The following is a 15,511-nucleotide window of genomic DNA, read 5'->3' on the forward strand; positions in this document are numbered from 1 at the left end:
CAGGGCTTATGATAATGTTGAAATCTGTGCTTTATCCCAGACAAAAAGAGATTGACTATGAGGATGGACGTTTATGATATTAATTTTAGGGAAGTTTCCACATCCACTGAAGTTTGAGAATCATGCAACTTACATAACCTTCTAAGCATTGTGCCAGACTCAATCCTTTGTTCCTTTAGTTGACTATAGATGGTCCTTCTGTATTAACTCTCCAAAGAATTATTTCAGTAATAAAATACCCAAACTAAAAAATAGAGTCTAAAACTCTATTGCAAAGGATTTTTTTTTTAAAGAAAAACCAAGAATACATTTAAAGCTTAAGTGAAGATATTTTGCTTGTACTAAGTACTTTCAATTTATTTTTCTCTATAGATTCCTTTAGGTTTTTTCTAAGCCTAAGGCATATTTATGAAAATTTTATTCTGTATCAAGTTAGGATGTTTATACCTTTGTGGATGTCAGCTGGCTATTTCTCCATCTAAAATAGGCTTCCTTCAATAAATGCCTCAAATGACAAACTTCCATGCTCACCTCAAATGGCATCTCCATAATTAGTCTGTAATGACCCCTGAATTCTGAGAGCCACAGTTTTCATTAAGCAACGGAAGTACTAAAATAGCTATTTTATGGCTTGTAACACCCCAATTTCATTACACTTTTCAAGGTCCATGAATTGAGTCTCATTTCTCCTTTTACCTCACGTATCCTGAGCATTCAAGTTCGAAAGAGGTTTGTCTTAACACATCTGGGAACTTTGGTGATCCATGAGCCACCACTGATTGGGGAAATTCAGACGCCTCTGCCTGGAGAACTCAGGGCAAAAGCTGTGTCTACACAATTCAAATGTTTCTAATTCATGAGTTGGCAACAATGTCCTTGTGTGGGGAATTTTCTTAATAGAGGAAAAACACTTCTCTCTTCCACATGACACTTTCTGACACTCCCTTCTGCCACCCCCAAATACTTTCATTATTCACGTTTTCAATGTGGTTGAGTTTAAGTGATTAATGGATAATACTTCTCTCCCAATTTACAAGCAACTGAAAAATGAGATGTCGGATTAACATAGAATAAAGTAGTACTATTGATTAATACTTGATTCAAAGATGGAATTCAGGAGCATGGCCAAATGGCCCTATAGCGCTCAGCTGAATGAGGATGACTAATTTTTACCCTATCAACTGGATAACCTCACACTTTGTCTCCAGGGGCAATCTCTTCACGGCATTGTGTAAGGACAGATGAAAATGGATCTGTTGGAAGGAAACATTTTTCCTCACTCATGATGTTTGTTCTATTTCACATCTAGGAACTCTCCACTCAAAAACTCCTGCATTACTGATCTATTATAGCCTTCATCCATGTCTTTAATCTAATTTAGAGTTTAGAAATAAAGACATCTTCCTCATTTCCAGATACCGCTGCTTGTTTTTATAAAACAAAAGTTCAGTTTACTGGGTGGTACATGAATCCCAACTGCATCTCCTTGGTAAATCTCCTGTGGAAGGGTTTCTTTCATCCAGTTTGATCAGAAGCATGCTTGAAGTCTTTAAATATGAGCCATATTCTCCAATATCAATTCTATAAGGAATAAAGATGCTATCACTAATAAAATATGTATCTTTAAAAATATGCCAGCTGGTGTCACCTATAGGGTCAAAACCCTTCGATTGTTCCCTGTGTTACACAGCGTGAAATCCCATGTGCCCGCGCTGGCTTCACAGCCCCCTGTGAGATGGCTCCAGAGGGCTCTGTCTGTACTCTATCCACATTCCTGAGGCCATTCAGACCTACTTCAGAGGGGAGGGGAGGGGAGGGGTGGGGTGGGGATGGGTGGAGGGAGGGTAATTGGTGGGACCACACCTGCGGTGCATCTTACAAGGGTACATGTGAAATTTACTAGGTATATAATATAAATGTCTTAACACAACTAAGAAAATGTGTGAAGGCTATGTTAACCAGTTTGATGAAAACATTTCAAATTGTATATAAAACCAGCAACTGTACCCCATGATGGCATTAATGTACACAGCTATGATTTAATTAAAACACACACACACACACACACACAAGACCTTTGCTCAGCCTGGTCCTCATCCTGGAATTCGTTTCCTCTAGATGACTTCTCCAGGCCTTTAAATCCCTATCCAAGCCTGAACCTTCCACTCAGCCTGCCCTGAAACCCTGTTGCCCTACTTATAGCTACAGTCTACACCCTGCCCGCACTCCCCACTGAGCTTCCCTGCTCTACTCTCCACACCTTACATCACCATCTCTAAGGAAGCAATATAGTTCATTCATTATGTCAACTATTCATTGCCTCTTTCTCCCAGCTGGAATTCCCGTGGGCTTCAGTTTTTGTATTTATGTTCCATGCTGTAGTCCAAGCACCTAAAATAGTCCCTGGCACAGAGCAAGGGTTAATGAATTAAAGTGTGGAAAGGACTAGAGTTCGGGTTGGAGACAAGAGGTCATTATCCTAGCTCCCGGGCAGCGGAAGTCCTTAAGATATATCGAGGGAAAAATAAATGGCAGTTGTTTCAAAATTTTAACTTCTTTTTCCATTGTATGTAACTCAAATGCTTTGTTGCAAAATGTTTTTAACGCTGACCAATATACATTGTCACTTACTTTCCATAAAATTAAATCAGATTATTTTTAAAAATGACTAGGAACTTTGTCTTTTAATATATGACAGTTATGTGAATGTGAAATTGACAATATATTTGCTATGTCTATATATTTCAATGCCACAGAATGAATAATTTATGCTCATAAACTAACTGTGCTTACCATTGTTATTTTTAAATTTCCAACTTGAATACAATATACACAGTATATGAACGAATTGCAGCTAGCATAGGGTGTCATCGTTTGCTGCTGATGTACTATGTTTTCCCTGAGAAACAAATTAGAAATGTATAAATAAGGGAATGTCAATAGTATTCATATAAATAACACTGTGCATGTAATCAGACAGAAAATATATAAACAATATTTTTTATATTCATATTTATTCTAGAATATATATGTTAAGAGCAACATACTCTAACATTTCCTGTTTGAAGGCATTGTTTAGCATAAAATGGAAGACTATTGAATAAGGTATCCAGAGTATATTTCTACAATTTAATCCATGCTTTAAAGAGCAGTAATGGGTTCACTCTCTTTCATTAAAAAAAATTACTCTCTATGATTACATTTATGAAATATTTAAATAACTAAGTATTCTTTCACAGAACAAAGAAATAGATTGGTTTTCATTCTTCAAAGTATAGGCTTATTGAATAAGCCAAGCATCCTTATTAACTAAGAAATATCCATGACAATGACTTTTAATATTTTTAGGTCAGTGTGGAAAAAAAAATAAAGAGAAAGAAAAGTTTTGGTCCTTTACCAGGAACAGTTATAAAAGTTTGCATTTGCCTTTGGTTCTGTGATCCTGCTATGGACATGCTCACTTTTTCACTCTTTCATTACTCAACAAACACCTTCAATATGTAGGGACTATCATTATTATAATACCTGCATTGTGTTGAGTGTTTTGCCTGGAATTTTCAGCATTTTGGAAAATGCAGAAATTTACAAATATTGAATTTGTAAATTAGGAATTTACAAATATTGCCCAGATTATACAGAATGGAAAATCCTAACAAGGTCTTATCTGAAAAAAAACTCCATGGGACTCAAATGTTGATCCAATCACAACTTAGAATTACCTGATGACCGTCCACACTAAAAGCTAATAGTAGCAACGATGCCTATCACGTTCCAGACTTAGGTTTCACCACTGTTACCTTTTTATGTGTTAAATAATCAGTAATAATCATTTATAAATAGGAAAACTGAAACACCAAGAAACCAAATAAACTTGACCAATGTCATATGACTAAGTGGCAGAGACTTGACCCAATCTTAGAATATCTGGCTGCACACACAATGCTCCAACTTCGGAGAACAGAAAAATCTCTCACACTGTTTTATGCTAAAATGATTTCCAAATTGTGTAAAATCAAATTGTGTACTCACACACAAATATAGCACACAGAATACGTCTACATGTACATCCAAATGCATTTTCCTACGTAGAAGTAATATTTGTAGGGCACTTAACAATTCACAAACCATTCTCACAAGGATGATCTTATAAATCACGGCCACCACTCTAGATGTTAAAAATATCAGAATACAGAAACAAACAGATTTCTGAGTGTGAAAAAAGCCATTCAAATTCACACTGACAGATTTGTCCCTAAATATTCTGATTCTCTGGACTTTCCCCTTGATGGGATTAATATTCCTGTGAAAATGTGATATAAAACACAAATCAGAAGACGTGGCTGAGTACAGCTAGCTCTGATGTATTTTATAGATTGTTTTATGGATTATGACTAAATGAATTCCTCATTTTTCCTCAGGTTTCATTTGCATGGTGGAAATGATTTATATGAACTTATCTTAATTGAAAGCTATTTGATTTTTGAAGAAATTGTGGTTGAATTTGTAACCACACCGTGATCCACAAATTGAAAAACCAAGTTCACTTGTTTCTATCACAGAATAGAATTAGAAAGCTTATAATACATAAAGGCTTACTGGATCTAGTTTCTTTTCAAAGAATTTATGTTGAAGAAAGCTTTTTTTTTTTAATAAAATTGTTTACATTTAAGAATTTTTTGTAAGCAGTATTTCTCAACTATTTAGGACTTTTTGTGACAATCTGAACTAAACATGAACTGCAAACTCCTAAGATCTTTGAAAGGAAAACAAGAGGGTTTTAGCATTAGGAGTGACAGGCTTCATGGGCTCAAATTTTTCCTCAGGTCCTTTATTTTCTCAGATCTTAATCCGAATTTTCCTCATAATGACATCACCCCCAAGAATGCAGAGACGCTGCCTCTATTTCCAGTTGGCATGATGATCTTTGCATATCCAAATATTTATTCTCCTCTTTTAGTAACATCAAATGGAACAAGTTTTTATTTCTCAAAACTTGAAAAATACTTTAAAATTAAATCTTGCTTTTCAGAGCTAGCCCATGTCCCTATGTTTGAGCCAGGAGGACTAAGTCCTGGAAATGAAAATGGGAATATTCCCAACAGGAAAGGAAAAAAAAGTGACTATATGGTGAGCAGGCAAAGCACAGCAGATGCTAAGCTTTATGGGTGGCAAAAAGTAATGCTATCTACTGCAATGGTGAGTCAACATATACTGGATAATGAACATGGCTATTTATAAACGATGCATCCATTTCAAAAGAAGAAATTCTGTGAAGGAAAAACCCCACCAAACTTTTCAGGTGTTGTTATTAGTAGAGATTGTTCATGGCAAGAATTTTCAATTAATTTTAAGCCAATGGATATACATACTCATATCTTAAATTTAGACCATACTATAAATAGTAATATGAGTGCACTATGTCTGAGTTGATACTAAGCAAATGTTTTAGAATAATTTATGAATAATTATAAAAGCTTTCCCACAACGTGAATGGGATATTTATTGCAGATTATAATTTAGCATAATTTTCTCTTTGATAAGTAGTCATAAAACAGATAGTAGTGATTATTCCTGGCATTCTATTCAGTATTTCAAATATCCAAAATTCTTTATCTTGGGATTTTATTTACTTTTATGACAATGTAATTACGAAAGCAATTATAAAATTGACAGAGCCTAGTAATGTACTTCTGACAAATTAATAATAGATTTTGTTTTTCCTGATATAACTACACATATTAAAAATACCACTATAATAAGCATTTTCAATCATGTCTCTGATAACACAGATTCTAAGATTTCTAACAAATTTAAGCTATCCTTGTAGAGAGTGAATTACAGATATTTAATATAGCATATCTTAATACATAGATGTAAAAGTATCTTTTTGCTATTATATAATTAAGAAATTCAAACATCACTGTTTAGCACTTTATTTCCAGAGTAATTCCATTTTAAATTATAACAAGTATAAAAATCTACATGACTGTAAGATTCTGAATGAGCCTAAATTTCATTGTTCTATCTTATTTGTGAATGTTATATTCACCTTTAAGAAACAAAAGTTGAAAAATAAAATACACCTGGTATAGTCAGAACAAGCACCCTGTGTGTGGCTGTGTGTGGATCTGCATGTGTGTGTCTGTATTATATATGCGTGTGAAGCTCTATATTTATGCCCTGTTGTAATAGACTACTTTTTCTTTTAGTATATTAACCATTTGACAATAAGAGAAAATAAGAGAGATAATAGTTTTAAAAAGCAAAGCAATATCTTATTTCTGTGATATAAGTCTGGGCTATAAAATGACAAAAAATACTTACAAATGTTAGAATCTGAGTTTCAATATGAATATGCTTCAAAAGGTCAATATGAAAAAAGTGAAAATTCAATGAATGCAAATATCTCTTTTTTTAGTGCTTCTGATAATTTGGAAATCACTATTGTGCAATGAGAAAAAAATTGGAATTTTAGTTGCTGATGTTGGCTATAGATATAATTTTTCATTAAATATTCTTCAACTTTGATCAAATTACTTGAACTGTCTGAACCTTACTGTATTTTCTTTTATAAAGTGACTACTACTTCATGACATCTGAGGCCACTAAAAGAGATAATAAATGCAAAATGTAAAATCTAAAATTCTATGTACTATATATTATGTCCAGCTTGTTGAAATCACTCAACTTTTTAGATAAATGTTATTCTTTAAATTTAAAAAGAACCAGGTATATAAGATAAACCTAGCTAAGAAAAAAAGTTCCTAGAAGTTTTATAATTATATATCCCCACCCTTATCCACCTTGACCCCCTTTCATCAAATGTTTCTTAAATAAGCCTTTTTTCTCTGTTCCACTTGAAATTGCAGTATGCAAACCCACTGCTCTACTGCTGGGTCCTTTTCTCTCATCTTTCTTCTTATACATGTATTGTTTAACATTTGTTATTATCTAGAATGTTACACCAATGTTTATTTATCTTCTCTACACCCCCACTGGAGGAGTATTAACTGGACAAAAAGTATTTATAGTTGTTTTGTAACCACTCTATAGGAACAATTGTCAGGAGTATTTTAGACATCCTAATATCTATGTTTGTGTCTTATCTATCCATTCATCCATCTACACACGTCATATATATATATTTACATCCATTCATCCATCTACACATCATATATATATCTATCCATTCATCCATCTACATGTCATATATATATATATACACACATCCATTCATCCATCTACACGTCATATATATATATATATATATCCAATCATCCATCTACACGTCATATATATATCTATCCATTCATCCATCTACACGTCATATATATATATATATACACACATCCATTCATCCATCTACATGTCATATATATATCTATCCATTCATCCATCTACACGTCATATATATATATACACACATCCATTCATCCATCTACACGTCATATATATATCTATCCATTCATCCATCTACACGTCATATATATATATATACACATCCATTCATCCATCTACATGTCATATATATATATATATATATGCACATCCATTCATCCATCTACACGTCATATATATATATATCCATTCATCCATCTACACGTCATATATATATATCCATTCATCCATCTACACGTCATATATATATCCATTCATCCATCTACACGTCATATATATATACACATCCATTCATCCATCTACACGTCATATATATATATATATATATCCATTCATCCATCTACACGTCATATATATATACACATCCATTCATCCATCTACACGTCATATATATATACACACATCCATTCATCCGTCTACACATCATATATATATACACACATATGTTTATTGAATAAAATACATATTTCTTCTAAATTGACTCTGAAAAATGGTACATGGGTGCACAGATTCTAGTGGTGTGTTATTTTATTTTCATGTTCAACATCTATGCAAAAACATTATTTGTGTCAATGATACAATTTTATTTTCTTGTCATAATTGTAATATCAAAAATGTTAAAAGAATTAATGATCACCTACTATTAATTACCACTTAATGTTGGCCAAGCACATTTTAAACACTGTACTTCAGTAGCTCATTTAATCATTATAATACTCTATGAAATATACATAATATTATATTGACCCCATTTTAATGGGTAGGAAAACTAAGTTACAGATAGCCCAAAGTCAAACTGCATAGTTAATTGTTTCTTTGAATGATACCTTTTCATACTTCAATGAAATCTGTAATGGTTCATATAATTTGCAGTTTTGCAACATCTAATAAAAATGCATTTTTACCAAATCATTAATTGTAAGCACTCCACAGTACTCCCTTTCCCTCCTTATTTAGAATTTTTACTATAATATGTCCACTGATTAGAACTATTTTGCTATTTAGATAGGCAAACAAAACATATTCTTATGCTTAAAAATATTTGTATTGCACTTTTGAAAATAACTTTCGAATAATTGTTAACCAAAAATTGTGCTAAACAATCAAGATGAGATAATTAGTCAGCATTAATTCTGAAGAAATAACACCAATTTCTATTAAGTATTTCCAGCTAGATGGCACATACTTATTATGAGAAAATCAATCTTATTCAAAGCATACATTTAAAAGCATAAGCATAAGAACTTCAAATACATAGAGTATTTGATATGTCATATGCTTCATAAAGTTTCTTCCTCGTATCTGTTCTGTTATTAATATAAACTAATGACATTAAAAATACAGAAAGGGTTTTTAGATCATTTAAAATCCATTAAAAGCTGAGATATTCTTATAATTAATTTTCCACTGAGATGAGAATTCAGGACCTTGAAATAACCATTCTCATAGTGAAGAGAACCTTTGTGCCATCTTACAAGATTCATTTTACTCTCTGGTAAAAATTCAGGGTACAATTATGCCTCACAATCAGAGCAGATAGGCTGGTTCTTGGAAGGAATTATGGGTAGTTTTCAGTGTGATTTGAGGGACGTTTGTTGAACTTCAAATGTCTTGACCATCTTTTTTTATTTTTTAATGGAAATACACCATGTAAAGAAGGTATTTATGAACTGAAGTTTTTTGGCTTTTTTTTCCTACCTTTGCACCTTTCCTGATCCCTGAAACGAGAACATAGGACAGGGCAAAGTACTCTGTAGAAATAATAATTAGGAAAAAAAATTATCATGGCCCATCATGATGAACACTGTTGATAGCTTTTGATCAGAACAATGGATTAGTTATTTAAAAAAAAGACCAAAGGTCATAGTCATAAAATAACGTGCAATATTACTTCATATTTTCTGGGAGTCAAGAATCTCTGTGCTTGGGTGGCACCTGTGAATCAAGGAGTAGGGCTCCAGGCCCCATATGCCAGAGGTTGCATGTTCGAACCCAACCCTGGCCAAAAACTGCAACAATAATAAACATAAATAAATAAAAGGACAGCACCTGTGGCTCAAAGGAGAAGGGCACCAGCCCCATATGCCAGAGGTGGCAGGTTCAAACCCAGCACTGGCCAAAAACTGCAAAAAACTGCAAAAAAAAAAAAAAAAAAAAAAAAAAAAAATCTCTGTGCAGGTGAGCTGCAGTTATCACTAGGCAAGATTAGATCCTCTTCCCTGACTTTGAAACTAATTGTTGGCAACATTCAGCTCCTGCCGTATTTTTTTTTTATTATTATTTGGGGTTCATTGAGGGTACAATAAGCCAGGTTACACTGATTCACCTCAGTTCCTCTCAAGCTGCTCCATGGAGGCTTTTTTGCCACAGGGGTCTTTCAGTAGGGCAATTTGCAACATGGAAGTCAGCTTCTTATGAGTCTGCAGAAAAAGAGCAGGAGACAGTGCCCAGAGAAAGCAAGAAGACAAGTGGGAGTCCCAGTCCTTTGTAACCTAATATGGCCATTACATCATGTCACATTTGTCCTGTCCTCTTTAGAAACAATTCACTGGTCCAATTCACACTATCATCACTATGAATATCATGAAATGAAGTATTAGGAGCCTTATAAAAAAATGCCTATCACAAGTAGTCAAATAAATGTTCTTTCTCCATATGTAGTCTATAAGAATTTCTTCAAATATCAATGTGAAAGTAACAAATGTATTGTCTGACAAAAAAAGATAACACTTATTTCCAGAAATGACTATCACCAAATGTTGCTTATACTATCACTGCCAAGTACACTAGTTGTGAAATCACACACATTCTACTAACTGCTATTTTGGGACTGTTATTATTTGAAACGGATGATTAGTAAAGGTATTGTGGGTTTTGTAGCACATTATTTAATTCAACATTTGATAAGTGTTACTAGTAGGTATTTGGAACAGAAACATTGAAGACAGGTATGAAGTATTTGGCCAAGATTTTGTATTACATGTGAAATATTTTAACAGCAGCTATGCATAGGGAGAAAGCTATAGAAACAAAAATCAGGATTTTTCAAGAAGGAAATTTATGTGATCAGCCAAGCTAAATTTCTTTAACCAATTAGATAATCTGAATACGCTTGCAAGTCCTGGAGAACATTTTGATCTTTATCATTGCTGAGGACACCACTCTGAGTACTGATGTAATAATTTCAAAATAAGGTATTAGAGACATAGCCTTTAAGTTATTTTCCATAAAATAATTTTATACACACATTTTTAATGAACATTTTCTGATGGTATTAAATACTTTACCCTTTGCATTACAGTTTTGCTATTTTTTTATCTTTTAGTACATGTCTTCTTTTCTTGTACTATGTCAAAGTTTTAGGATTTGGAGATCTTGACTTCATTTTGTAAGAATTTAGACAAATAGTATTAACCCTCTAGGCTACAGTTTGCTGATCTCTGAATGTGGGTGGTGGACTCAAGTCTGCATAGGATGCCCCCTACAGGTGTATCCATTCTAAGAGACTCTGAGCATCAGTTCCTACAGAGAAAGATCTGTTCCATTCCTTTGTTTTTCTCTAATGATTTTTAATATGTAGTAGATGCTTTACAAATAATTGCTGAAAATGATTACATTAATAAGTAGCAACATTATTTTGATATGCAATAGTTTCAGTTGTTCCTGGAATTTAATCATATTCCACACAGAAAGAATGTCTGACACCAGAAAGTTGAGCTTCTCTATCATTTGTGCTTGCCACAGATTATTTTAAAATATTTTTAAGTCTATTTCTTCACTTGTATTTATTTTTATTTTATTTTATTTTATTATTAAATCATAGCTGTGTACATTAATGCGATCATGGGGCACCATACACTGGTTTTATAGACCATTTGACATATTTTCATCACACTGGTTAACATAGCCTTCCTGGCATTTATTTTTATTTTTATTTTATTTTATTATTTTATTTTATTTTATTTTTATTGTTAAATCATAGCTGTGTACATTAGTGCAATCGCCTGTACCCATTCTAAGATGCACCATAGATGTGGCCCCACCCATTACCCTAGCTCCAGCAGAACCTCCCCCCTCCCTTCCCCTTCCTTGGCCCTTTCCCCATAGTCTTGTGCTATAGTTGGGTTATAGTCTTAACGTGAAAGCTATAATTTAGCTTCATAGTAGGGCTGAGTACATTGGATACTTTTTCTTCCATTCCTGAGATACTTTGTTAAGAAGAATATGTTCCAGCTCCATCCATGTAAACATGAAAGAGGTAAAGTCTCCATCTTTCTTTAAGGCTGCATAATATTCCATGGTATACATGTACCACAATTTGCTAGTCCATCCGTGGGTCAACGGGCACTTGGGCTTCTTCCATGACTTAACAATTATGAATTGGGCTGCAATAAACATTCTGGTACAGATGTCTTTGTTATATTGTGACCTTTGGTCTTCTGGGTATAAACCTAGTAAAGGAATTATAGGATCAAATAGCAGGTCTATTTTTAGGTCTCTAAGGAAGGAACGTATTAGTGGGCATTCCCACCAGCAGTGTAGAAGTGTGCCCTTTCCTCCACATCCATGCCAACATTTCTGGTTTTGGGATTTTATTATGAGGGCTACTCTTACTGGGATTAAGTGATATCTCAGAGTAGTTTTGATTTGCATTTCTCTGATGATTAAGGACGATGAGCTTTTTTTCATGTGTTTGTAGATTTTGCGTCGGTCTTCTTTAGAGAAGTTTCTCTTTAAGTCCCTTGCCCACCCTGAAATGGGGTCACGTGTTCTTTTCTTGCTAATAAATTTGAGTTCTCTGTGGATTCTGGTTATTAGACCTTTATCAGAGGTATAACCTGCAAATATTTTCTCCCATTCTGAGGGCTGTCGGCTTGCTTTACTATGTTCTTGGCTGTGCAGAAGCTTTTTAGTTTGATCAGGTCCCAGTAGTGTATTTTTGATACTGCTTCAGTTGCCTGGGGAGTCCTCCTCATAAAATATTCACCCAGGCCAATACCTTCAAGAGTTTTCCCTGCACTTTCTTCAAGTATTTTTATAGTTTCATGCCTTAAGTTTAAATCTTTTATCCAGTGAGAGTCTATCTTAGTTAATGGTGAAAGGTGTGGGTCCAGGTTCAATCTTCTACAGGTTGCCAGCCAGTTTACCCAGCACAATTTGTTAAATAGGGAATCTTCCCCACTGAATGTTTTTAATTGGCTTGTCAAAGATCAAATAACGGTAAGTAGCTGGATCCATCTCTTGGTTCTCTATTCTGTTCCAGACATCTACTTTTCTGCTTTTGTGCCAGTACCATGCTGTTTTGATCACTATGGATTTATAGTACAGTCTCAGGTCTGGTAGCGTGATTCCTCCTGCTTTGTTTTAATTGCTCAGTAATGTTTTGGCTATTCAAGGTTTTTTCTGATTCCATATAAAACGAAGTATTTTTTCAAGATCTTTAAAGTATGACAATGGATTTTTAATAGGAATTGCATTAAAATTATATATTGCTTTGGGCAGTATGGACATTTTAACAATGTTGATTCTTCCCAGCCATGAGCATGGTATGCTTTTCCATCTGTTAACATCTTCGGCTCTTTCTTTTCTTAGAGTTTCATAGTTCTCTTTGTACAGATCTTTCACATCCTTTGTTAGGTATACTCCCAAATATTTCATCTTCTTTGGCACTACTGTGAAAGGAATAGAGTCCTTGACTGTTTGTTTGGCTTGCTTATTGTTGGTATATTTAAAGGCTACAGTTTATGGGTGTTGATTTTGTAGCCTGAGACATTGCTGGATTCCTTGATCACCTCTAAGAGTTTTGTAGTAGAATTCCTAGTGTTTTCCAGATATACGATTATATCATCTGCGAGGAGTGAAAGTTTGATCACTTCTGACCCTATGTGGATACCCTTGATCGCCTTTTCTTCCCTAATTGCAATGGCTAAAACTTCCATTACAATGTTAAAGAGCAATGGAAACAATGGGCAACCTTGCCTGGTTCCTGATCTAAGTGGAAATGATTTCAATTTAACTCCATACAATACGATATTGGCTGTGGGTTTGCTGTAGATGGCCTCTATTAGTTTAAGAAATGTCCCTTCTATACCAATTTTCTTAAGTGCTCTGTTCATGAAGGGATGTTGGATATTATCAAAAGCTTTTTCTGCATCAATTGAAAGAATCATATGGTCTTCATTTTTAAGTATGTTTATGTGTTGAATTACATTTATAGATTTACATATATTGAACCAGCCTTGAGACCCTGGGATAAATCTGACTTGGTCATGGTGTATAATTTTTTTGATGTGTTGTTGGATTCTGTTTGTTAGGCTCTTATTGAGTATTTTAGCATCTATATTCATTAGTGATATTGGTCTATAGTTTTCTTTTCTTGTTGGGTCTTTCCCTGGTTTTGGGATCAAGGTGATGTTTGCTTTGTAGAATGTGCTGGGTAATATTCCTTCTTTTTCTATATTTTGCAAGAGGTTTAGTAGTATAGGTACTAGTTCTTCTTTAAATGTTTGATAGAATTCTGACGTAAAGCCATCTGGTCCTGGGCTTTTCTTTTTAGGGAGATTTTGTATAGTTGATGCTATTTCAGAACTTGATATAGGCCTGTTCAACATTTCCACTTCGTTCTGGCTATGTCTTGGTAGGTGGCGTGCTTCCAGATATTGGTCAATTTCTTTCAGAGTTTCATTTTGTGAGAGTAGAGTTTCTTGTAGTATTCGTTAAGGATATTTTGAATTTCTGAGGGGTCTGTTATTATTTCATCATTACCATTTCTGATTGATGAAATTAGAGATTTTATTCTTTTTTTCCTGGTTAGGTTGGCCAAAGGTTTATCTATTTTATTGATCTTTTCAAAAAATCAACTTTTGGATTTATTGATCTGTTGTATAATTCTTTCGTTTTCAATTCATTTCATTCTGCTCTGATTTTGGTTATTTCTTTTCTCCTGCTGTGTTTGGGGTTGAAGGGTTCTTCTTTCTCCAGTTGCTTGAGATGTTCCAGTAAGTTATTGACTTCCTCTCTTTCCGTTTTCTTGAGGAAGGCTTGCAGTGCTATAAATGTCCCTCTTAGGACTGCCTTTGCAGTATCCCAGAGGTTCTGGTAATTCATGTCTTGATTGTTGTTTTGTTCCAAAAATATGGTGATTTCCTTCTTAATCTCGTCTATAACCCATGTATCCTTCAGCATAAGGATTGTTTAGCTTCCATGTTTTTGTATGGGTATGCAGGTTCCTGTTGTTATTTAGTTCAACTTTTATTCCATGATGGTCTGAGAAGATGCAAGGAATACTTTCTATTTTTTTAAATTTGCTGAGGTTAGATTTGTGGCCTAGGATGTGGTCGATTTTGGAGTATGTTCCATGGGCTGATGAGAAGAATGTGTATTCAGTTTTTTTGGGATGAAATGTTCTGTAGATGTCTGTTAAGTGCAGATGTTGAATGGTTGAGTTTAAATCTAAAATTTCTTTGCTTAGCTTCTTTATGGAGGATCTATCCAGGACTGCTAAAGGGGTGTTAAAATCTCCAACTACTATGGAAGTGGAGGAAATTGAGTTGCTCATGTCTGTTAGAGTTTCTCTTATAAATTGAGGTGCGTTGTGGTTGGGTGCATAAATATTAATAATTGGGATCTCATCATATTGAGTATTACCTTTAACAAATATGAAGTGTCCATACTTATCCTTAATTATTTTGGTTGGTTTAAAGCCTATTGTGTCTGCAAACAGGATTGCAATGCCTGCTTTTTTTTGCTTTCCATTTGCCTGGAATATAGATGACCATCCCTTCACCTTGAGTCTATATCTGTCTTTTAATGTAAGATGCGTTTCTTGGATGCAGCAGATAATCTGGCTTGAGTTTTTGTATCCAGTCCGCCAACCTATGCCTCTTTAGAGGACAATTTAAACCATTCACATTAATTGGGAGTATTGATAAGTCTTTCGAGAGACCGGTGGACATTTTTAATCCTTTTGCGACTGTGGAAGTTGGAATTTGATCAAAAATTTTTTCGGTGGGTTTACTTTTGTGGTGGAGAATTCGCTGGTCTTTATGGAGGGTAGGTCTAAGAATGTCCTGGAGAGCTGGTTTAGTTGTGGCAAATTTCTTCAACATGTGAA

Source organism: Nycticebus coucang, chromosome 23, assembly GCF_027406575.1.
Source record: "Nycticebus coucang isolate mNycCou1 chromosome 23, mNycCou1.pri, whole genome shotgun sequence".
Classification (NCBI taxonomy): Eukaryota; Metazoa; Chordata; class Mammalia; order Primates; family Lorisidae; genus Nycticebus; species Nycticebus coucang.